Source organism: Pantherophis guttatus, chromosome 3 (genome assembly GCF_059756535.1).
Source record: "Pantherophis guttatus breed Tessera chromosome 3, ASM5975653v1, whole genome shotgun sequence".
NCBI lineage: Eukaryota > Metazoa > Chordata > Lepidosauria > Squamata > Colubridae > Pantherophis > Pantherophis guttatus.
Window position 1 is genome coordinate 120340645 of NC_142065.1, and position 23930 is coordinate 120364574.

The window sequence follows — 23930 nt, forward strand, 5'->3', positions numbered from 1 at the left end:
TGGTTCTTGTTTGTCATTTATCTTATTTACATTCAGTTTTCTTGTTTTCTCATTTTTTTCTGCAACATTTATACCAAATTTGTATGACACAGCTATCAATATTGGAGTTGAGTTGAGCATATCATCTATACCAAGACTAGGGTTTAAACAGATCATTAACCATAATTTGTAGAATCATTTATTCTTGATTTATTTAGTATAATCATGGTTTTGCATATCATATGAATTAGCATGTTTGTCTCATGGTTAAACAGTTATTAGTCTGAACCGAAAATGAGGTGGGATATTAGATTATCTTGAGTGCTTCAAAAATGGTAGGTAAGGGATTGTCTACCATGTGTGATTACTTTGATCTTGATTGGTTACCATGCTCTTGTACTTTAAAAAAAATAACAATTGACCATTTGCAAAGATGGTTTGAGTCTTTTAGAGGGGCAACGGCTGCTAAAAATAGGGAGTCTTAGAAGATTCCTGACAGCGATCAGCAGTACCTTCTGTAATGCATTGTATGGATAAGAGTCTTTCCCATGGTTAATGTTACATGTGTCTAATGCATACAGCATCTTTCTGATTTCTATCAGGAGACATATCTATTAACTGCTAAAACAAAGTTTGTTTGCTTTAACTTTGTTTCTAATCTGGAAATTACTGTTTTGCTTTTATACACCTTCACATTACTTTTCCTCCAGTGTGATAGTACTACCGTATCTTTCATCAATGTCCCTTGGATTCTACATAGGGCAAACTTTATACAAAAGAATGGATGCAAATATGACATCCCTTGCAAAACTCAATTTTAGCTTCCAGCCCTCACCCATGTCACCAAGTTGGCCTTCATGAATGCCAAGGAACAGTAGAATTCTTTTGTTCTAGGGACAACCTAGACATTAGTAATACAATAGTACATGTCTTACTAATGTCCTTACTAAAACAAGGATCCAAGCTTTCATAATTTTATTATTTCCTATAATTGTCAAATCAGTGATAAACCCATTAAGCAAAGCAAGTACTTGAAATGTTTTCATATTTATTTCCAATCATCTACTTTCTGAAGTAACCAAATAAGTAATCTCTTCTCAAGAGCACAAGAAACTGCTAGTGAGCATACAAGATTTGCAAACTACAAAAGCAATAATGATTGTAGTCCCTGTAGGCATCAGATAATTCAAACTGAATGTCTTACATTTGCTGCTATCTGGTGTGCAATTCTGTGCACATAAGGACACTTCTACCCTGTAAGTAATTCAATCCAACTTTTTGAATTTTTGACACATTCTCTGATCCCAGGATCAGCTAGAAAGGTACTCTTTGAGATGAGGACAATTAACCAGTGGAATAGCTTGCCTTCAATCATTGTGGGTGCTTCATCAGTGGAGGTTTTTAAGAAGAGATTGGTCAGTCAATTGTCTGAAATGGTTTAAGATTTCCTGCTTGAACAGGATTAGAAGACCTCCAAGGTCCCTTCCAGCTCTATTCTGATTCTGAAATTGGCTCTTTCTTTTGAGTCTTGGCTGAGACTTTGGCAACTTGCTATATACATATATACTGTATGGTTGTTTATTAAAGAAGTATAAATTAAAACTCACTCAAGATAACATGTGAACTTAACCAGAATGTTTAGGTTACTGAAAGCAAATATATAAATTTTCAAAAATATTTTTGGTTCGGTTTTTCTTTAAATAAATATTTTAAGTACCAGTATATATTTTTGCTCTGTAGTTAGTTAGGAATTACAGAATCATAGAAACGAACTGGACTCAAACTTTGTTCTGTGCAGGAATTTATAAATAACTCATACCTACTACAACCCTGTACGGTAAATTGGGCTGAGAGGCCCAAAGTCATCCAGCCAGCTTTTAGGCTTAAGGTGGGACTAGAATTCATAATCTCCTGGTTTCTAGCCTCAGACCTTAACCACTAGACCAAACTAGTTCTATTAAAGCATCTCTCATTTGGCCTCTTCTCCTCAGGCAAGGGAAAACTGCATTTCTCTAAAGAATTGGTTCTGTACAATTTATTGGAATGAAGTGTTGCCTAATATTCAAGTGGAATTTGCTTTCTTGTAATTCAAAACTATTGCTTTGTGTTTTGCTCTCTGGAATAATAGGGCAGGTAATACTTCCTCAATGTGATCTTTCCTCAAGTATTAGAAGAATATTATCAGAGACAGTTTCTGTCATATTTTCTTAAAACTGTACTCTGATTTTTTTCTCATAAGATTTGGTTTTTAATATTCTATCAATTTGTTTATTTGCATCTGTTTCAATTTGTCTGAATCCCTTTTAACAGGTAATGCTAAAACTAGATAATACTTAATATAGAATCTGACTAGAGCAGAACAGAATGGAAATATTTATGTCCCTTAATTTGGGCAGTTTAATTTTATTGATGTGAGCCTTTATTTCACATTTTTGGCAATCATGTAGGGTGGATAAAAATCAATGATTTTTTTTAAAATAAAAAAATCAGATTTTTTTGATTTAAATCGGATTTTTTTGATTTAAATCAGATTTTTTTAAATAAAATGCTTTTTGAGGAAAATATATTACCATCCAAAGGTTATTCCATCATGAAATAAAGATTAGTTTTTTAATTATGTAGAATAAGGCTGTATATGTTTAATTTTTTGGTAAATAAATTCCATTAATCTATTTACAATGTCATGCTCTTCCAGAGGTTTTTGTAAGATTATTGGGCAGTTTCTCTGCCTACACGATATTATCACAGATGCTTGGTTTACTTTTGCAGTTCTCAAAACTGAATTTGACTCCGCAAAGATCACATGCCTCCTCTTCACAGCAAAAATGTTATAACATGAACAGAGTTGAGAAAAAGACCTTAATCCTATTGTTCTACAAATCTATGAATACAGAATTAACCCCTTCAGTGCTAAGTTTCAAGAAGTTCAGTGAATAGAATAGAAACAATATTTTTCTGATTGTTTGGAGTGGAATAGATCTGCACAAGAAGAAAGTGAAACTAAGTGTGAGGAGGAAGGGGCAAGCAGACAAGCAGTACAAAATGAAAGTGAAACTTTCTGAGCACAATACTGCACAGCCACAGACAGACAAGTCTTTGGATCTTTTTGTGTGTATGACTTGAGGTTTATCACGTTCTTTCCTTGGAGGAAAAAACCTATAATGGCAGCAGGCCGTAAAAGAGACCCAGTTTGGCAATATTTTAATGAAGTTCCTTTACCTATCGGTAAGGCAGGCATGCATGCAAACTGCAAACACTGCAACAAAGAAATGCAAGGCCTGGTGGCCCGAATGCGGCAACATCATGAGAAGTGCTGTGATGAAGATGACCAAAGAAACACATTTGAACAGCTAGGATCTTCAGGTTGGTAAACATTTTTATTGAATCATATTTCTAAAGACTGCCTTGAACTGTCATGTTTGAAAATTATATTTCTTATTATTACTGCATGTTACTGTCAATTGGCTCAGTTATGAAGAAAAACAAATATTCCTTTTGGGGCAGTGCTGTGTACAATAAGCAGAAATTGTATAAACAATAAAATAACAGCATTGACTTTTTTGTTTAGGGGAATTCATGGATTCTGGAAACTCTCCACCTTCAAGATCACCATCCTCCTGTTCTACAGTTTCAGAGTTATCCGTCCAGGATAGTGCTTCATTAGCATCATCATCATCAGACACCCACAGCCACATATCACTATCACCTAAAAGAAAGAAAAAACCCTTCCCTCCTGGAACCACCATAGATAAGTTTGTGATAAAAACTAGCAGATTAGAAAAAGAGTTAATTGATGAAAAAATTACCCAGTTTGTTTATGCAACGAACTCTTCTTTCCGTCTGACTGAGAACCCACATTTCATTAATATGGTTCAGTCACAGACCAGGATACAGTCCACCCAGCAGAGCAGATGTTGCAGGAAAACTGCTGGATAAAGTGTATGACAGAGAAATGGAGCAATGTGCAACAGCTCTGGAGGATAGAATTGTTAACCTAAGTATTGATGGGTGGAGTAATGTCCACAATGATCCTATTGTATGTGCTTGTATAACAACAGAAGAAGGGAAAGTCTTCCTTGCACAAACAATTGATATGTCAGGAAATGCACACACAGCAGAATACTTACAAGAAGTGGCAGTAAAAACTATAATAACGTGAACAAAAATTCAAATGTCTAGTACGCAGTTTGGTCACAGACAATGCTGCAAATGTATCCAAGATGAGAAGAAATTTAGAAGAGCAGGAAGGGAATACAAAGCTAATAACATATGGTTGCAGTGCTCATTTGCTGCATCTCTTAGTCAAAGACTTAAGTGTTCCAGAAATAAAGACTAATGTTGTTGAAATTGCTAAATACTTCTGTAACAATCATTTTGCTGCAGCAGCTCTGAAAAGGATGGGTGGAACCAAGCTAACGCTCCCACAAGATGTTAGATGGAACTCTGTGGTGGACTGTTTTGAGCAGTATATCAAGAACTGGCCTATTCTGATGACAGTTTGTGAAGAAAATCGAGATAAAATAGATGGCACTGTCACGGCCAAAATCCTCAACATTGGGCTTAAGAGAAATGTTGAACATATGCTGAGCATCCTGAAACCCATCTCTGAAGCTTTAAATAAAATACAGAAAAATAGCTGTTTTATTGCTGATGCTGTTGAAATTTGGAAGGAACTGAGTGAACACTTAAAAACAGAACTACACATGGACAGAATTAAATTACAAGCATTAAAAAAAAAAGAATGGGACAAGTACCGTCTCCAGCTCATTTTTTGGCAAATATTGTCAATATCCAGTATCGGGGTCAAAACTTAAGTGCTGAGAAAGAGGAGTTAGCTATGACATGGGTATCCAGCAATCATCCATCTGTAATGCCAACTATAATAAACTTCAAAGCTAAGGGGGAACCATTCAAGAAATATATGTTTGCTGAAGATATTTTAAAGAAAGTCACACCTGTGAACTGGTGGAAGTCACTTAAGCACTTGGATTTAGAGACTGTTCAAGTAATGATTTTACTTTTAACAGCAGTAGCTTCTTCTGCAGGCATTGAAAGAATATTCTCTTCCTTTGGACTCATTCATTCTAAATTGAGAAATCGTGTGGGACCCGATAAAGCAGGAAAGTTTGTTTTTCTTTTCCAGATTGTGAACAAAGAAGAAGATGAAGATGACGAGTGAGCTACAGAGGACAGTATTTAAGTTTTTCATGAGTAGGCTGGGCTAATAGTCTAAGTTTCTTAATATATATATATATTGTTTAGCCAAATTAGTTAACAAATATGGATGTTTGTTTAAGCAAATAACATATGCTGTAATGTTATTGTTTCAGTTGAATAAATCTATTTAAATTGTTATTATTAAGGTAATGATTATTTTTCTCCTTCCTAAGTACAACAGAAAAGTTGTCCAAATATGAATGATTAACCTATTAAACTGGGGATAAAAACAACTAATATGAAAAGTTGTTATTCTAAAAATCTTCATCTACTTGCATATTAAAGCTATACCAGCAAGAATTAGTCTTTATGTAGAAAACTATGATTTAAATCAAGCCTTACTGACTAGTGATTTAAATCATGATTTAAATCAGTTTGATTTAAATCAAATCCACCCTGAAATCATGATTTATATTTCTCTTCTTTCGTTGAGGTATGTTTTATTTTTTTTAATCAAACCAAATATCCCCCATTCTGTAATTGCTCTCTTCCCCCCCCCCCCAAAATTGCATATGTATATTAAATTTAATGTTATTTTCAGACAGAATCATCTTGGTCTGCTAGATTAATTATCTCTTAAAATTTATTATATCTATATATAAAATGTATTATATATAGCTTTCAGAACAGCAATCTTTCTAAAGCAGCTTGCAAGTAATATAAACTTTTGTAAATAGACCTGCAATAAATATTATGCCAAGCCAAATAAATATTTATAAAATCTTTTTTGTGAATAGCTGGTTCTAGTAGCCTGTTGGTTTGTTAAAAGTAAGGAAAGAATCCATTTGAGCAGGCTTAATAGATGCTTGTTGCATATCACTCCTTTCTCTTCATGGCTAGTTTCTGCCAGCACTCCTACCTCTTATTACTCTGTTTATAAGAAACTCTTTTTTTAAAATTATGTGTTTGGTTAAGTTTCCTTAAAAATCAAGAATTGCTGTGTGGTAATTTATTTATCTATTTCCCCCCTTTATTTTTTTTTTATCAATAACAGCTAACATATTTAATACTCCTTTATTCTCCTATTTTCCTCACACAACAGCAACCCTGTGAGGTGAATTGGGCTGATAATGACTGGCCCAAAGTTATCAAGCTGATTTTCATGGCTAAAGTAGGATTAGAACTCATAGTCTCTCGGTTTCTAGCCTGGTGCCTTAACTATTATGCCAAACTGACTCTTTAAAGTTCCCACTATATGCCGACTGCAGGAGTTTGATTCTGACTGGCTCAAGGTTAATTCAGCCTTCCATCCTTCCAAGGTTGGTATAATGAGGATCCAGATTGTTGGGCGGAGGGCAATATGCTGACTCTGTAAAATGCATAGAGAGGGCTATAAAGCACTGTGAAGCGGTATATAAGTCAGTGCTATTTCTATTTCCACTATATATAGTTATTGTTCCATTTTTGTTAAATTCCCCTTGCTCCATCATCTAAAGTAGAAAATTGACAGCAAGCCAAGTCTGAAGTTAGACACTAGGCTTGCAATGTTTGTCTCCCAAAAGATGTCAGGATATTTCACACCTCAGTACTTGAACTGGATGTGTCTTTGAAAGATCTGCACTTTGCAGAATAGCTTGCCCCACCCTGAATGAAGTTAGTCCTTGATGGACAATGAGCTTTGGCAGTGGCTTTGTAACTTCACTAGCAGAATACTTCCTATACAAGCTTATCTGAACAGAGAGTTCATATAGAATGCATTAGATATTCACATAAGCATCTGAAAATCACTAGGGGGCAGAACTTTTTGGCAAGTGAAAAAGGAACATGCTGTTCTGTTGAACTGAAAGACAAATAGAAACACAGAAATTGAGGTGGCCTAGATCTGAAATACACAAGACAGTTTGGATAAAATTTTATTTGATTAAAAGATTTGTATAGTGCCCATTTTATGTATCATAACTGGGCACTAATGATAATAAAACAAACATCTAAAAGCAACATAAAATTTGTCTTCTGCTTTCCAAACACAAATCCCTCATATCCAACAAGGACTCATTACTCTAATTCTTGTGGGAAAATCCAGGACTTCAGGACTTTTGGGAAGGCCAAACAAGTAGTAGTCTGTCAAATCTTGTGGAAGAATGTTACAAGAAGCAGGGACTGCTACTGAGAAAGTGTGTTGGCTTGGCCTTGTTAGATGGCAACATTTAAGAGAAAGGGCTTGGAGTATGCCCGCTGTATCGGACTTCGTAAAATAGGTACTGTAGATACTTTTAGGGAAAGTCATTCTAGCCAATAACCTGGTCCTAGCCCATGTAAGATTTTATGGATGATAACTAACACCTCATTTTGCACCTGTAAAAGAACTGAAATCCAATGCACATGGCAAATCATGGGGAGTCCAAAACTGCCATTGCATTCTGGACCAATTATAATTTCTGGATAGTTTTCAAGGGCAGACTTCTTATAGACCATATTGCAGTAATCCAACCAGGAAGTGACCAGGGTCTGGGTGACTATGAACAAAGACCTCCCAGACCAGGAATGACTAATTGGTACACAAGATGAATCTATTCAAAGGCTCCTTGACACATACAAATTCTACTAGAGCGTGGGGCCAGCATTCAGGAATGGGTTAACTCCGTCATCTGTTCTGGACTGAGTCTGCAATTTGAGAAGCTCCTCCTCTTCCTCTTGCTTCCCAGATTTCAGACTCAGTTGATCTGAACGGACAGACTTCGCTGAGCTGCCCATTCTTGACTGCCTTGGCAGTGCTTTAGCTCATAGTACAAGGGAGCTCCCACAGCTTTTAGGGGTAAATTTCCCTGTGGCTGGATTCTTGGGCTTTACTGCCTCGCAGGGCTCCCAGGGACCTGATAGAGCCCTGCTTTACCAGCGCAAAGGGCTCACGCCCGATCCCGCTGAAGACCACATTGGCGGTTTCAGCAAGTATCTCCTGGCTAGCTGGTTGAGATCCTGTGTTTCCAGCGTGAACGGCCTCAGCCGAATACCGCTGAGAGCCGCTTCGTCTAGCGGCAGGTTTGGCCGGCTGGCAAACCCTTGTTCGGTATCCCTGGGCTCGTCCACATGCCTTTACAGCAGCAACGGTTAGTGAAAGCTTTCACTCGCCGCCATTTTGGCTTCTTGCAAGGGCTTCGCTGCGGATCCAGGAGAGATCGTCACCAGCTGCTTTTCCACCACGATCGCAGCTGCAGCCCGGTAAGCCCGTTTTAACTGCCCCGGGACTTTCAGGAAGCGTGCAGGGACAACTTAGGCGGCGGCTCCTTCTGGGGCTCCTGCAGCAGTCGCCATTTTGATTCGGCCGTGATTTTGTTGGGCCGACATTGACTATGCCTCGTGCGATTGCTCAAGGACTATCCCCAGCGATTCCGGCGACCCTGTTTGATTGCCTGATCTCCAAGTAGAGTGCGGGGCATTAGCGTTTCTACTAAGGCAGATAATTCTGCTGAGGCTTCTCCAACAGCTGCCTTTTTATTTTGGCCGCCATTTTGCCTCCACCTCATGGTCCTTCAAGATAATTTTTCCCAGATGGCCTCGACTTCTTCGGCCCGACCTTCCAAGAGAGGCTCCTCACACCTCTCCTCAGCAGAGCTGGCCGGTTCTTCGCAACCGGGCCCTTCCAAACGGGGCAAAGCTTCTGCTAAGACCCCCTAGGCCTCAAATACCTTCTAAATCTTCAGAAAGAGAGAAGAACAAGCGGCACCAGGCCCTGGAACGGGTCATAGAAAAGGCCATAAAAGAGGCCGCTAGGAAGGAGTTTAGTCCTACTACTGTTACCCAAGCCCCTGCCCCAGACCCTGCTCCAACCCAGGAATCTCCTTCTGCCCAAGCCCCTCCAGCAGCCTGGTCCCCGGATGGGGACCTGGCCTCTTCCTGCTCAGAACAGTCTGAGGCCAGTGCTAGATTATTTAGGGCCCTTCTGTCCTCACCTGCACCACCAGGAGACCCCTACAGGGCAGAGGGTGCAGGAGGATCTAGCTTTCCCCCAGACTCCTCAGGGGGTCTTGGTTTCTCAGGTGGAGGCTACACAACCTGAAGCAGGGATTCAACCCTCCCTTGTTCCTGTCTTAGCTTCCCTTATTCAAGAAGCAGTCCAGTGAGGCATTGCCAATGAGACGCAGCGCAGTACCAGCTCCTGGCTTTCAGATCAGGCCGGATCTCAGGGGGCACTTCAGAATTCTCAGGGGTGAGTAGACCTGGACCATTTTCATGACCAGGAGTATATCAGGGCCTCTATCAGTCAGGACTCTACAGCAGGTGATGACCTTGGGGAACCAGGGTTGTCTGATGATGAGGATCTTTCTCCAGATCAGCCTTCCTTTGTAGGCCTCTTCAAGCCTCAAGTTTTCAGGTCTCTCCTCCACAAAGCCAAGCTCACCATCAGGTTGGGCATTTCACCGCCCAAAGCTGGCTCACTTGAGAAGGGTGTAGGCACGTCGGCTTCCTTATTTGAGGAACCCACCTTTGAGGCAGAGGAAATTCCGGGCCCAAAGCTGTTCAAGGACGTCGTCATGAGACAGTGGACAGCCCCGGTCTCGGGCCCTAACCCTAATGCCTTGGACAGACATCCCTATAATATGGCTTCTGACATTTCTTCTATTCTAAAGGTACCCACTGTGGACCCCCCCCCGGTGGTCGCTCTCACTTCTCCCTATGTACTCACAGGGCCACCTGAGAAAGGTCTTCAACCCGAGGACAAAAGGCTTGAGCACTCCCTTACTAAGGCTCACCAGGCGGTTGCCTGGTCCATTAGGGCTTCATCAGCAGCCTCTTTCTTTAATAGGGCCACTCTCATGTGAGTCAAACAGTTACAGGATAGATTGCCGGTTTCTGATACCAGGGCCCATCAGGATATGAACACGATTTTGGCCGCCCTGGAGTATTCGGTTGACGCCACACTTAACGCCTCACGATTCGCGGCTAAGGCTATAGGCTCTAATATCACATCCCGCCGCCTCTTCTGGCTTCGCCAGTGGCAGGCAGATGCCAAAAGCAAATGGCGTCTGGCGTCATCTCCTTACTCAGAGGGCCAACTCTTTGGAGCTCCTCTTGAGCCTCTCCTCATTGAATCCAGGGATAAACATAAGATCCTTCCCAACTTGTCTCGAAGAATGGACTCCCATCCTTCTTCCTTTCATTCCTTTCGGGGCTCCAGCCCCGGTTACTCCACTTCTGAGGCCTTTAGATTCTCTTCTCCCCGTAGGGATAGGTTCCAAGACAGGCAAATGGGTCAAAGACACACGGGCCAGGCCCGTAGACCCTTTCGGGGGGGAGGGGCCGCCCCTTTCGCAAATCTCGACTGTCCGACCTTCCCATCAGAGGCCACCTGGCTCTGTTTGTCAGCCAGTGGGAAGCGTCCACCTCGGACACTTGGGTCAGGGAGACGGTCGGCTCTGGCCTCTCCCTGGAATTCCTCTCTACCCCCCCAAACCCGATTTCTCCTATGCCCCCTCTCGCGGGATCAGTCACAGAGGCACCTGGTGGAATCAGCAATCAATCGTCTTCTGCAAATTCAGGCCATAGAGCTGGTTCCACCAGAGCAATTCAGACAGGGCTATTACGCCTGTTCCTTGTCCAGAAATCTTCGGGGGGATGGAGAGCTATTCTCGATCTCAAGTACTTGAACCATTGAATTCCTTATCGAAGGTTCAAGATGCAGTCCTTACAGACCATTTTGGAGTCCCATCAGGGAAGGGGATGTCCTCACGTCAATAGACCTGACGGAGGCCTATCTCCACGTTCCCATTCATTTGGCCTATTGCAAATTCCTTGGCTTCTGCCATGCGGCTCATCACTACCAGTACCAGGCTCTTCCTTTCGGCCTCTCCTCGGCTCCCTGAGTGTTTACCAAATTGATGGCGGTGCTGGCGGGCCACCTCTGGACTCTGCCGATAAGGATCCAGTTCTACCTGGACGATTTCCTTATCCAGTCAGTTTAGGAGTGGTCAGCGCGACAGGACCTGGAAACCACCATTCAGGTCCTGCAGAGCTACGGGTTTTCCATCAACAAGGCCAAGAGCCATCTGGTTCCGACGACCCGCATTCAGCATCTAGGGGCAGTGATAGATAGGGTCCAGTGCAAGATCTATCTTTCCCAGGAGTGTCTGACCAGCTTGCGGTCACTGGTCAGGACAGTTTCATCGGGACAGCCCGTTCCAGTCAGGCTGCTTTCCCAGCTCCTCGGAAAGATGGTGTCGTGCATTGGCATCGTGCCGTGGGTACGGCTCCACTGCAGGACTCTGCAGTGGTTCCTTTTTCTGTATCAAGGAACTCACAAGAGCTCCTCTACCCGATTGATTCGGCTTTCCTCCAAAGTTTGCCTCACTCTTTGCTGATGGTCGGGGGTTTCAGAGACCCTCATTGTCTAGTTCTCATGACAGACGCCAGTCTTTACAGCTGGGGCTTTGCCCAGGAACGGTGAGCTCCAGCCAACTTGACCAACGGAATAAACTGGCTGGAGCGTCGGGCCATTCACCTGGCTCTGAGGGCCTTCCAGGACACCGTGCAGGACTGCCATATTCTAGTCAGGATAGACAACGTGGCCACAAAGGCCCACGTGAACCGCCTGGGGGGAACCCACTCCAGGTGTCTGATGCAGGAAGCCGAACGCCTGGGCCTCTGGGCGGAGAGACATCTGAAGTCCATTCGGGCCTCCCACATTTCTGGGACAGCAAACACGTGAGCGGATCTGCTCAGCAGGACTACAGTGGACCAAGGAGAGTGGCGTCTCCACCCCTCCATCTTCAGGGACATCAACCTGTGGTTCGGTGCCCTGGCAGTCAATCTCTTCGCCTCCAGCACCAACAGCCAGACAAGCAGATTCTTCTCCCGCTTCCCGTCACCAGGGGTGGAGGGCGTGGATGCTATGAGGAGCCCTTGGCCCCCGGACCTGCTTTATGCCTTTCCATCTCTGGTGATAATCTCCAAGGTCATCCGGAAGATGCTGGACGAGGAGGCTGATCTGATCTTGATCGCCCCCCATTGGCCTTGTCGTCCATGGTTTGCAGACCTGGTGGCCCTGTTGGTGGCCCCATTGTGGTGGCTTCCCTGAGATCGGCTGACCCTAAGTCAAGGTTCCTTGCTCCATCCAGACGTTGAATGGCTCAAACTGACCCCATGGCGGTTGAGCGGCAGATCTTAGTCCCGCAATCTCTCCTCCGGAGTTATAGCCACCTTGCAGGCATCACGACAGGACGCCACCAACCAAATTTACAACTCGACCTGGTCTTCCTCCTGTGGCTTGTGTGTCCGGCAGGACCTGGTCCCCACGGAGGCATCGACAGAACAGATCTTGGAGTTCCTACAGACCAGTCTGATGTCAGGTTTGTCACCCAACACTGCAGAGACAGGTAGCTGCCTTCTTGTCTGTTTTATCATGTGGGACCTTGGAGCCCCTTTCCAGAATCCCTCTGATTAGGCAATTTCTCAGGGGGGCCACTAACGTCTGCCCTCCCACCCTGCATAGATACCCAACTTGGGATCTCCCTAAAGTGCTCTCTGCACTCACTTGGGGCCCCTTTGAGCCCCTGCGGGATGTGAACCTTCACTACCTTTCCTATAAGGTGGCCTTTTTGGTCGCCATCACTTCGGCTCACCGGGTCTTGGAGCTAGCTGCCCTCTCTACTAGACCTGACCTCTGTATTTTTCATACTGACCGGGTGGTCCTGCGCTTGGACCCTTCATTCCTCCCGAAGGTCAATACCCCTTTCTCAGGAATTGGTCTTCCCAAACTTTTGTCCCAATCCAGCCCATCGTTTAGAACGTATCTGGCATACCTTTGACGTCCACAGGGCTCTCCGTATTTACCTTAAATGAACCGCCTCTGTCTGGCGTTCGGAGAGTCTCTTCGTGTCCTTCCAACTGGCGACCTTGGGTCATAAGATATCTTCCTTCACCATTGGTTGCTGGCTTTGGGCAACTATTGCCACGGCTTATGAGCTGCAGTCCTTGCCAATTCCACGCCGTATCACTGCACACTCGACCCGTAGTGCTTCCACTTCAGCCGCTTGGTCCACTCAGGCCTCCTTGGAGGATACTTGCCAAGCGGCCACCTGGTCGTCCCCTTCCCCCTTCATCCGCCATTATAAGTTAGATGCCTACGCATCGGCGGAGGCGGCCTTCAGCTGTAGGGTTTTACAACAGGTCCATACGGTGGTGGCTGCTCCGGCCTGGTTGGCTCCCGCCCTATAGGAAGTCTGCTTTGGCATGTCCCATTCCTGACTGCTGGCCCCACGCTTTAGTAGAATGGGCATTGTCTTATCTGAATGCCCGTTCTGCGTAGCTGTGGGGCCAGCAGTTAGCCCCTCCCTTGTTCTCCCGGTCCTCACCGTGGGACTGGGTGGCTACTAATGTTCTCTTGTCAGCTCAGCTCTCCAGTCTGCAGAGTCTCCATCAGAAATCTGGGAAGCAAGAGGAAGAGGAGGAGCTTCTCAAATTGCAGACTCGGTCCGGAACAGATGATGGAGTTAACCCATTCCTGACTTCTGGCCCCACAGCTATGCAGAACGGGCATTTAGATAAGACAACATCCATTTTGCACCACTTCTGTCAAAGATATACCTCACCAGATTCATAACACAGATTGGATTCTAAACATTCTTGTCATGACCTCTTCCTGAGCAAATAGCCAAAATTAACAAAGAATTAGTTCAATCAGTACAGCTCATGGATAATATCAAGAATACATTTTTTCCAGGCGTTCAATTGAGGCTTTCTCTAAGTGCAGAAGGTTACTTCTACAATGCACATTTTGTGCACTTGGCACTTTGTAAAACTCAGAAAGTTCTCCACTATCTCATCACCAGAATTCTAGAATTAGCTTCCCTTAACTGAACAATTAAATGAACTTTTGTTTTTTAAAAAAATAAGTTTGATTGTGATCTTTAATTTATTACAATGTATATTTTAGAAAACTCATACTGTATTGCTGCATTCCAAAATCAGTCTTCATTTACAATAATAGCATACAAATTAAAAATATTAAAAATCAAGAAATATAAACAGAAACTCCCACCTAATTGCAAACACCACTCCCACTGTCTCAGACCACTCTTTTTTGCAGCCTTTACACATTCTATGGGCCATAGATATTTTCATTATTTGGATGAATTCAAATGAATTCTGTTTATTATCCACATATTCCAAGAGTGTATCAGAAACACCTCCAATATTGAGATAGAATATTACACATTTTACACATTCATCATAGTACTCAAATTAAAATACTGATGTCAGTTCACAAATAGTCCAAGTAGCAAAACTCGACATTAGTGTATATGCTTATATCGGGCTACATAAGTCTTTCAAAAGAAATGAACTAACTGAATTAAAATGTACTGGCAAAAAGCCAAAATGCTGAACTGTCCTCTGAGTAACAGATATTGCTTGCATGCAACATAGACTAATTTATCATCTTCTACTTTGTATTTCTGGTTTTCCTTTTATGAAGCTGCAAATAGGTTTTGTTGAAAATATCCCTATCAAATCTAAATATCGGAAGATAGCACACAAAATTATATTACTGCTAGATAGTGATTGGTAATGAAATATTAGACAGAATTTTAATATACATAATTTTTCTGAATCTATTTCTGCAACTTTTATCAGATTCAGTTATGAACCTCATGTTACATAGAAAATGCTTTGTTCCTATGTAAGTATGTATCTAATTGATCTGTATATTCTTGCCTTGTACATCTTTTTATGATGTTCAGAGTCTAATCATACTAAACCTTTTCTGAAGATTGCTAATGCTATGTGCTTTATTATGTTAACATAAGAAACATTTGTGTGGTTTAATTTCTCTTATCTTTAAATTGATAGACCAAAGCAAATATTTATGCCTTAATATAATATATACTCCATTTCAAATTTGTGCTATAGGAATTTGGTACTTAAGCAATAGCTGTGCTGTTTGTAAAGCTAAAGTTGTACTAAATGTTTCCTAAAATTTGACTTGATATAAAAAACCCAACCTCTCTGTCTCTCCCTCACCACCGCCCCTTAACATAAATTTGGAATGGAACTAAACATCCAATTAGAAAAACAGAGCAACAACATAGCTAGTAAATGGTTTATTAACTGTGAGATACAAAGGAGTAATATCAAGACTCCATATTTAAATTCAAGAAGTTAATAAGATAGTAATTGTTTAGTGATCAGAATTGGGACTGCAAAGAGGTTGCTAAGTGAAACTGCAGTTTTACTGCAGTTTTTCTTTGCTTTACAGACCTACAAAGATCATAGATGCAAGGAATGGTCTTAAAGTTACTTTTTCATTACTGTTGTAACTGAGAATGGTCATGAAATGAGGACTACCTGTAAATGGAAGCTGGCATATTTTTCCTTAACAGTAATTATGAATTTTCAGCTACAGCTGAATATTTTGAAGTTAAGTGATAACAACATGAAAGAGATACTCAAAATCACAGCACTGAAAAGATCAATTACATCACTAATACAAACCCCTTCTTGCATTAATCCAAATTAAACTACCGATAACAATTGTCTAGTCTCTGAATACAGTGGTACTTTGGTACTTAACTGCTTTGAAACTCAACATATTTGACACAAAAATGTTGTCCTGGTACTCATCGTTCGTTTGGTACTCAATGCACAAGCTAGAACTTGTTGGTGTCAGCTGCATTGTGACTTACTATATTATTTTTTATAGGAACAAGTTTTTGATACTCATCGTTTCTGGTACTCATCCCAACCTCCTAGTATCAGTTAATGATGAATACCAACATACCACTGTATGTTGAGTATCAGGAAGTATACTGGGTAATTTCTAGGAATTCAGACAATTCAGGTTGTTCTAAGCTTACATTAATGTCAATAATTTATTAAGTTCAATGTACAGGTAGTCTACTTAACAGTTCATTTAGTGACCATTCGAAGTTATAATGGCACTGGAAAAGGTGACTTATCAATGTTTTTCATACAGATCAATGCATCATCCATATAGTCATGATCAAAATTCAGATGCTTGGCAACTAGCACATATTTATGATGTTTGCAATGTCCTGAGTCATGTGATTGATTACCTGTTACGACCTTCTGACAAGCAAAGATAATGGAGAAGCCAGATTCACTTCACAACCTATGTTATTAACTCAACAAATGCATTGATTTGCTTAACTGTTGTGAAAGGTCATATGATGGCTAACCTTTTTGCCGTTGTGTGCCAAAAGCGGGGGGAGCATGGGGGGGGAGTCACGTGTGTGCATGCCCACACCCATAATTCAATGCCCCCCTGTGCCCCATCCCCCCGCATGCACGCACAACCCCCCTCCATGCGCACATGACCTCCCCCGTGCCCCATTTTGGGCCTAACAGGCCTCCATGAAGCCTCTGGAGGGCGGAAACTGCCCGTTTCCAGACTTCCAGTAGGCCCGTTTTTCGCCCTCCCAAGGCTCCAGAAGCTTTCCTGGAGCCTGGGGAGGCCAAAAATGCCCTCCTAGAGCCTCCGTGCGAGCCCTGTACTTACCTGGCATCCAAACGGCCGTGTGGAAACTCCTGGGAGGGGAGGGGTGGTGTGGGTGGGGCCAGCTGAAAATCAGCTCGTGTGCCCGCAGATATGGCTCCGCGTGCCACCTGTGGCACATGTGCCATAGGTTCGCATCACAGTCATAGGTCATAAAATGGGAAAAACTCACTTAACAAATGTCTCACTTAGGAACAGAATTTTTTGGCTCAATTGTCATAAGTTGAGGACTACCTGTAAATGTTTATAAAAATTTAATACATTATTATTATTAAATTGAAATCTGAGTACTCAGGGCTTCTAGCCATTATTCCATTACTTGATAGGTAGGATGATAAAGAAATGCATTCTTTTGTGTGATGTCCGTATAGGAATTTGAAGATGGCTTCATCTCCTTTCTTCCTGTTTCATTTTTAAAATAGAGATTTATGAACTTTTCTATCATTCATTAATAGTACATGTTAATAGTAAAATGTCTTTTAAAACCTGTCTGAGTCTTCATTTAATACTGCCATTTTGTCTCAATCATTATTTTAAAGTTATTCCACCATTTTTATAAAAGATTGCAATAGGAGCAGTGGTACAAATCTACCATCCAATTAACCGTCTAGGTATACAAAAATACTAATTTGGAAGTCATATGGTTATTTCTCTTTTCTTAAGTCATGTAAATATATTAGAGTTGTAAACAGCTCTCATTTCTCAAGCAGGCTGATTCAAATCATCTTCTTCATCTTCTTCTTTTTCTTTTCTTCTTCTTCTTCTATCTATCTATCTATCTATCTATCTATCTATCTATCTATCTACCTACCTACCTACCTACCTACCTACCTACCTACCTACCTACCTACCTATCTATCTATCTATCTATCTATCGCTGTATGTACGCATGTTCCAGCATAACTCTGGAATGCCTCGAGCAATTTCAAACAAACTTGGTACACAGATGACTTACTCTCTGGAAAAAAATACTGTTGGGGTAAGACACCCCTAGCACTCCTAGGGGTGTGTGTTCTGTTAAGATACAGCCTGTTGTGCCTTAAAATGGATTCTACTGTAGGAGAAACCGGAAGTGTCGCGGTGAGACTAGCTGGAAATTAGTGGCCTCCAATGAGCCCGGCGAAAATCCAGCCAGACAAACCACTTTTGGGGGGTTCTTTGGACTGGAACCGTCTTATAGGGATGGTGAAGGAGGGGAGCATCTGGCGACCAAGAGAAACAGGTAAGTTCCTCGGAAGGTCAGAGGCAGCTCTTCGATCTGGCAGCGGGGGCGGCAGCCGTTTAAAATGACCACTTTGAAGCTGGGGCAACCAGAATAAGATTTTGTGCAGGAGCAGTGTTTGGACGGAGTACTGATACCGGGTGAGTGATTGGTCAACTCACAGGTAAAAAAAATTTTTTTCAAAAAAAATTTTTTTTTTCAAAAAAAAAAAATTTAAAAGGTCCAGGCGAGGAAACAAGTAGCTAATTGGCACTTGGGAATTTTAGTGGAGGGAGAAGAACAGAGAGGAAGTTAAAGTACTAAAGCCCAGAAAATAAAACTTTATATTTGGATCTAAAATTGGATTTGGAGAAATTAAAACTAATAAGAGAAAAGGAAACCCAAGGGAAAGTTATTTTTTCATGAAGATTTGAAATAATTTTGACAGGTTTGAAGAAAGAACAAAGAGGAGGTAAAAATATTAAAGCCCAAGAAAGGAAATTTTACAACTGGATTTAAAACTGAATTTGGAGAAATTAAAAACAATAAAAGGAAAAGCAATTTGAGAGAAAGTATTTTTTATGTGGATTTAAAGTACTTGTGTAAACTGGATACTTTTTTTGTTTTGAGAATTGTGGATTGGGAGAGAGACATCTGGTGGAAAGAAAGCACTACAATGATTGGCCTTAAAATTCAAGGAAATAATTACAGTGACCTTGATCATGATAACAGCTGTGAGAAACTTTAAGGAGTATTTGTTTTGTCTTAAGCTGCTTGGTCTCGACTTCTAAAGGAGGTGGACAATAATAAAGCGTTAAATTGGAGTGGATTGGACAAACATTTGTACTGGATATTAGCTGGAAAGAAAAAAGAGACCTAAATCTTAATTAACATAAGTTGAAATACCAGTAATTTTTTAAACTGACAATATGGAGTCTTGGATGTGTGAGGAATTAATTGAGATGTTTAAAAATGTGTATGAATCAATAAAGGACAATAAAAAGTCAGAAATTTTGTTAAGAGTATATAAAACAGGAAAAAAGAACAAATGAGAAACAAGAAAACAAAGTTGAAGAAAGAATTGAAAGCAAAACGTTAGATGATTACACTGGGATTTACAGTGGCAAGAAAAGAATGGATAGGGGGGAATATTTCTCCCCCCCCCAAAGCAATCTAAGGGAAGAGAAGGAAATGGGAAAAGAGTAGGTAACAGTGGGGGACGAATTAAGCGAGTGATGGACTCAAAAGCCAGAGAAAGGATTCAGGAGAAAAGACACAATAGATATAAAAATAAAAAGAAGAGCAAGAAGGTAAGAAAATGGGATGAAGGGAGAAAATTATTTAAAAATGGAATTCTGGAGACACCAAGAGAAAATGGTTAAAAGGGGAAGAATAGTGGAAAGGAAGAATGGAAATAACGTATACATTAGTAGATCTGAGGGAACTGTATTGATATTAGTAATTGTGAATGCAAAAAGTAAATATGTATACTGTGTATTATAAAATGGAACAGCAGATGAAATATGAAGTGGTAATTAGGTTTAATTATGAAAATAATTGAAATTATTGAATAATTGAAATTAAGATACAAAATGGAAATGTAAAAAAAAGTGTGATGGGGATTTTGAAATAATATGTTGTAAATGATGAAGCAATAATTAATTGATGCCATAATAGAAATTAGGAATTAACGGCGGATAGTGATATTGCGGCAGATAGTGATAGTGATATTATTATGTATTAAGAAGAGATAAGATACGATGTGGAAGATCAATTAAGTTAAAGTGTTTCAATGTAAAAATTAAATAAAATGAAGTTTATTGTTTATAACCAAAAAATGTGATGGGCATTATAAGAAATATACTTTATAAATTGGAGAAATAAGATTAAATAATTGAAGTAACGCTAAGAAATCAGGATTTAAAGGGCGAATGGTGATACTGTTCATATATTATGTATAAGAAGAGATTAAGATAAGATAAAGTAGAGAAAAATAATATGGCAAAAATGAAATATGTAAGTTGTATCTTGGAAAAACAAAAAAGATTGGAATAGGTTGTAAAAATCAATATATAATTATGTTATAAGTTGTAAAAGATGTGACCCGGTCAATACTCTGTTCATAAAATATGTATGTAAAAGAAAAATTTAATAAAACTTTTCTTTAAAAAATGGATTCTGCTATACAGCACAGTAGTTGCCATGGTAACGGCGCACCCTCCTGGCCCCACCACAGTGGGCCAGGGGTCACGAGAGAAGGAGGAGGAGGATCGCCGGAGCCTTAGTGCAGGACTGAAGCGGCTCTGTACTTGCCTTCATGCCACATTTGTGCTCAAGGCAACCTTTGCCTCCTGCCACTTCGAGCTAGAGCTCACGCCCACTGCACTCGGCTGAAGAGCTGCGGGGTGGGGGAGACTGGGGACATGGCAAGGCAATGGTCAGAGCCTTAATGCAGGAGCAAAATGATCCTGTAGTTACCTTTGCATCACATTTGCACTCAAGGCAGCCCTCCCGCCGCTTCGGGTTCAGAGCTGTAAGCCACATCCTGTTGCTAGGGGCGAGAGGGGCAGGATCGCATTGTTGCTCCATGTTGTAATGGGCTCCAGGAGAAGGAGGGAACCCCATTGTGAAGCGCGCTAAAGTTCACTGTGTTGCGCAAGGTGCGAGAGTGCCTTGTGGCCTGCCCAACACATCATATCAGAATCAGAGAGGGGGGAGAGAGATACAGACACACACACACACACACACACACACACACACAGATACAGAGAGGAGGGGAGATAGAGGGGAAAGAGACACAGAGAGAAATACAGAAGGGGAGAGCGAGGGGAGAGAGACAGAGATACAAAGGGGGTAGAGAGAAATAGAAATACAGAGAGGGGGAGAGAGAGAGTGGGGGAGAGACAGACACACAGAAATACAGAGGGGGGAGAGAAGGGAGAGAGATACATGGGGGGGGGGAGCCGGCAATAAATACCCAGGCAGTGCCGGGTTATCAGCTAGTATTAGATATAATAAGACAGGCAGTGTAATTAGGGTAAGTAGTGCTGGTCTCTTTTTTGCTTTGTAAAAACTATATCTCATCATTGCAACTTTTTGCTAAGAATAAATTACAGATTTCACTTGAAGAAGGCAAAGGATTGGATAAGTAAATAGCTAAAGCAGATCATAGAAAAATTAAGTCTCCAGGAAATAGAGAATCAAAGAACCATGCACTTATTTCAGGGTTCAAAAAATATATAAGCCAAGGTATTACTGTTTGGGGAAACACTTATATATATATATATATGTATGTATGTACGTACGTACGTATATATGTACGTGTATATGTATGTGTATATGTATGTGTATATGTATATGTATGTGTATATATGTACATATGTATAGATATATGAAAGAACAAAAAGATTTAGAACTGAAGTGCGATAGTAAAAGATGTGTAAACAATATGAAATAATGAAAATGAAATGTAATAACTAGGAGTAATAATATGTTTATCTGTATTGAGATATATGATACCCATGATACCAAATGAAAAATAACCATTTTTCATTTTATTTGATTTATATACCGCCCTACTCCCGAAGGACTCAGGGCGGTGAACAGCCACAGATAAAACACATAAATACAAAATTTAAAAGCAAAGTAAAACCGAATTAAACAATTTGGCCCAAGACAGATTTAAAACACCCCAATAATTTAAAACAGATTAAAATTTACATTTTAAAAAGGGAAAAAAGGAAAAGATTAGGCCAGGCCAGCCTGATGGAATAAAAAGGTCTTAAGAGCGCAGTGGAAGGTGTGCAGATCCGGGATCCTCCGTATCTCCGGCGGGAGCTCATTCCAGATAGTAGGTGCCCCCACAGAGAAGGCTCTCCCCCTGGGGGCCGCCAGTCGACATTGTTTGGCCGACGGCACCCAGAGGAGCCCCTCTCTATGAGAGCGTACCGGCCGGTGGGAGGCTATTTGTAGCAGCAGGTGGTCCTGTAGGTTACCAGCTCCTAAACCATGGAGCGCTCTAAAGGTGGTAACAAAAACCTTGAAGCGCACCCGGAAGACCACCAGGAGCCAGTGCAGCTCGCGCAGGAGAGGTGTTACATGGAAACGCCATGTCGCTCCCATAACCACCCGCGCAGCCGGACTCTGCGCCAGTTGGAGCCTCAGGGTGCTCCTCAAGGGGAGCCCCATGTAGAGAGCATTGCAATAGTCCAGGCAGGAAGTGACGAGGGCATGAGTGACCGTGAGTAAGGAGTCCCGATCCAGAAAGGGACGCAACTGGCGAATCAGGCGAACCTGATGAAAAATCCTCCCGGTCACAGCGGTCAAATGCTCTTCTAAAGACAGCCATGAATCCAGGAGGACGCCCAAGTTGCGAGCCCTCTCTGTGGGGGCCAACGATTCACCCCCTATAGTCAGTGATGGTGCCAACTGACTATATCGGGACGTCAGAAACCACAGCCACTCGGTCTTGGATGGGTTGAGCTGAGCCTGTTTTTCCCCATCCAGATCCGCACGGCCTCCAGGCACTGGGACATCACTTCAAGGGCATCGTTGGGGTGATCCGGGGTGGAGATGTACAGCTGAGTGTTGTCAGCGTACTGATGGTACTTCACCCCAAAACCACGGATGATCTCGCCCAGCGGCTTTACATAAATGTTGAACAAAAGGTGTTGCATTTGTTTCCCGGAGACTGAAGATGAGTGAGATGACTGAAAGGAAAACATCCATGGATAGCAGAATCAACAGCAACTTTATTGAGCATCAGACATAGTTTATATAGTTTCTAGTTTCTCAGTTCTCACCTACTATGCGTGTTACTTTATTATTGGTTAACAAATCTCCAAGGCACAATAATTGGTTAGTAATTACATCATTGGTTTTTGTGAGAATATGCACGTATGCATGAATAATACAAGCAGCAAATGTTACAGATTATACTTTGTTTCATCCTGTGTTCTTGTACATGCTAGTTTCACTGCTCAAAGATGAGAACTGCTGAAGTTTGCAATTATGTTTAACTGCATTTTCAAAAACCATACAGATGAACAAAGTAATAACCCTACAAGGGTCGGGCGAGAGGACCGACCCTTATGGCACCCCACATATGAGGGGCCTCGGGGTCGACCTCTGCCCCCCTGCCAACACAGACTGCAACCAGTCAGAGAGAAAGGAGGAGAACCACTGCAACACAGTGCCCCCCACCCCTAACTCTTCCAACCGGTTCAGCATGATACCATGGACGATGGTATCAAAAGCCGCTGAGAGATCTAATAGGACCAGGACAGAGGAGCACCCCTGTCCCGAGCCCTCCAGAAATCATCAACCAACTCAACCAGCTGTTTTCATGCTGTACCCAGGCCTGAAGCCCGACTGGAACGGATCCAGATACGTCGTTTCATCCAGGTACTGGGGGAGCTGTCGCGCAACCACACACTCAACAACCTTCGCCATAAAGCGAAGGTTGGAGACTGGACGATAATTTGCCAACACTGCCGGGTCCCGGGAAGGCTTCTTGAGGAGAGGCCTCACCACTGCCTCTTTCAAGGCGGCGGGGAAGTCACCCTCACCCAACGAAGCATTTATAATCCCCTGGAGCCAGCCTCGCGTCACCTCCCGGGAAGCCAGCACTAACCAGGAAGGGACACGGGTCCAACAAACGTGGTCACGTTCAGTCTGCCCAGAATCCTGTCCACGTCCTCAGGGGTCACAGGATCAAACTCATCCCAGATAACATTCTCAAGAGCTGCCTCAGTCAACCCCCCTGGAACTACCCAGTCGGAGTCCAGGTCTTCCCGAATCTGAGTGATTTTGTCATACAGATACTGTACAAAGTCCTCAGCTCTACCCTCCAAGGGGTCCTCCTGCGCCCCCTGGTGGAGCAGGGAGCGGGTCACCCTAAACAGGGCGGCTGGGCGGTTATCTGATGACGCAATAAGAGCAGCAATATAATTACATTTTGCTGCTTTTATCGCCACTAGGTAATTCTTAAAATGAGATCTTACCAGTGTCCGGTCGGATTCAGAAAGGCTGGCCCTCCAACTGCTCTCTAGGTGTCTTTTCTGGAGCTTCATCTCCCTTAGCTCCTCA

The 23930-nt window shown here is 42.1% G+C and overlaps 1 protein-coding gene and 1 long non-coding RNA gene across 6 annotated transcripts in view; both read left to right on the forward strand.

Moving 5' to 3' along the window:
* PFDN1 (prefoldin subunit 1) overlaps positions 1-23930 on the forward strand; it is a 58499-nt gene that overhangs the window by 2919 nt on the left and 31650 nt on the right. The gene's annotated exons all lie outside the window — the stretch shown is intronic.
* LOC132711650 (uncharacterized) lies at positions 3-4718 on the forward strand. The gene is made up of 2 exons (XR_009622451.2): positions 3-3342; positions 3548-4718. It is a non-coding gene; the product is annotated as an uncharacterized LOC132711650 (long non-coding RNA).